The sequence below is a fragment of the Danio rerio genome, chromosome 6, assembly GCF_049306965.1.
Source record: "Danio rerio strain Tuebingen ecotype United States chromosome 6, GRCz12tu, whole genome shotgun sequence".
Lineage (NCBI taxonomy): Eukaryota > Metazoa > Chordata > Actinopteri > Cypriniformes > Danionidae > Danio > Danio rerio.
Window position 1 is genome coordinate 1,770,001 of NC_133181.1, and position 2,500 is coordinate 1,772,500.

The following is a 2,500-nucleotide window of genomic DNA, read 5'->3' on the forward strand; positions in this document are numbered from 1 at the left end:
AAACATAACAAATATAAAATTTAGTTGCATTTTTGTACTTCTCTCTCTTTTTTTTCTCATTGAACTTAAATGTTTCATCTTTGTATCTCTAATAATTTTGGTGACCAAACTCTTATTTTAATGCATATAACTGTTTAATAAACTGTTTTCTTTAAATGCACCAAAATAAAATAGTATATTCACTTAGAAATGGATAAAAAATATTCATTTTCAGTAGAGGGCGTACTCGTTTATGCAGATCACTGTGTATATTATACATAATTCAGCTTTATTAACAGGAATAGTGCATTTCTCATTATCGATCTATCTATGATCATCATTGTCATGATGTTTTCATCAGTTTTCTGGATGTGTTCAGTTCAGTTGGACATTTTTACCCTGCTCATTCATGGCATTGTAAAACTCTCAGTGGCCACTAGAGGTCAGAATAGACCAGGGCTTTTTCTTTTCAGTTCAATCAACGTCCAAATATTCTTAAATCAAGTTATGCGTTTATTTTGAGAGTTTTATTGCATGGTTTCTGCCATCAAAATGAGCTGCATTTATGATTCATTTATAAGAAAATAACTAATTGGCTCAGAAACAACTTCATAGTCCATTGACAGATATTTGTTATTTGAAGGATAAACTCATTGGATATTTAACAATTTTCATTACAAATCAATATAAATTATATTATATTATATTATATTATATTATATTATATTATATTATATTATATTATATTATATTATATTATATATTCATTTTCTTTTCTGCTTAGTCTCTTGATTAATCTGGGGTCGCCACAGTGGAATGAACTGCCAACTTATCCAGCATGTTTTACACAGCCCATCACTTAGAAGCCACCATACATTCTTATTCACACACATACACTATGGACAATTTAGCTTACCCAATTCACTTATAGTGCATGGCTTTGGACTTGTGGGGGAAACCAGAGCACCTGGAAACCCACACCAACACGGGGAGAACGCCACACAAATGTCAACTGACCCAACCCAACTGATCTGCATAAACCCTGAGTTATAGCACAAACATCTCACAATTCTGAGAAAGAAATACAGAATTCCAATATATCAATTTTGAAAAGCGAAAGCAGACAAAACAAATCACAATTGCAAGAAATACAGCTGAAGAAGTCAAACATATGAAATCTGCAGCTATTAATGGACAAAATTATAGCTAATAAATATGAATGTGTACTCAGTTGGAATTCTAATGGTTTAATGGAAATAAATGTAAACAAACAATTTGAAATAAGCTATCTGCTGCACATATGACATCTTTGTCAATATGTGGACAACAGTGGTTTATTCTGTAGACAATAAAACATTAATAATTTCTTAAAGGAGCTAATAATATAGATCTTAACAGTTAAAGAAATTGTGTTTGTATGTATATATATATATATATATATATATATATATTTATATATATATATATATATATATATATAATTTTTCTCCGGCTTAGTCCCTTTATTCATCAGAGGTTGCCACAGCGGGATGAACCACTAACTATTCCAGCATATGTTTTACACAGTTTTACATATGTTTTACCCTTTCAGCTGCAACCCAGTACTGGGAAACACCCACACACACTTATCCACACACACACACACACACTCATACACTACGGCCAATGTGTTTGGACTGTGGAAGAAACCGGAGCACCTGGAGGAAACCTATGCCAACAAGGGGAGAACATGCAAACTTCACACTGAAACGCCAACGGACCCAGCCAGGACTCGAACCAGCAACCTTTTTTACTGTAAGGGCCATGGTGCTAACCACTGAGCCACTGTGTCGCCCCATAATAAAATATTGTAGAAAATTGAAACATGCATTGATCAATATCCTCACTGTTTACACTGGAAATATCATTTATAGACTTACAACTTCACATGATGGCAATAATAATAATATCTTCAGTTGTATGTCAGCATGTCGAATTTAATGTCAGCATGAAATCCAAAATGAGCCTATTTACAGTGTTAATGGACATGCATGTGTTTATTGTGTTTAACTGAGCGCTCGAATCATTAAGCGTAACTATGAACAATAATAATTGTGACTGTTGACTTGGCAAACAACACTAAATATGCTAATCCTTTCACTCCTGGGTGTAAACAACTAAATGAATCTTAATTTTGCTAATGAATGCTAGCCCTGAACTTTCTCATTAGCTCATCACATAAGATGCTATTGCACTTTAATGCCTTAATTATCTAAGCAGTCTTGATTGGGTCTTGCTGCTGATTGCCTTTCTCCATTTGGGCTGATTTAACATTAATAGAGCAGTTGATTTGATTACGGTATGAACATATTGATCGCCTCATTGAGATGTTGCGTATTGACCAGTGGTTAATTGAACAGTTCAATTGCTGAGCGGAGAAAAGACTTTGCTTTTAATTTAACGACAGCAAGAAGTGACGTCATCATGGCGAGGGAAACAGAAATTCATTCATTCATTCAGTTTCTTGTCACCTTAGTCCCTT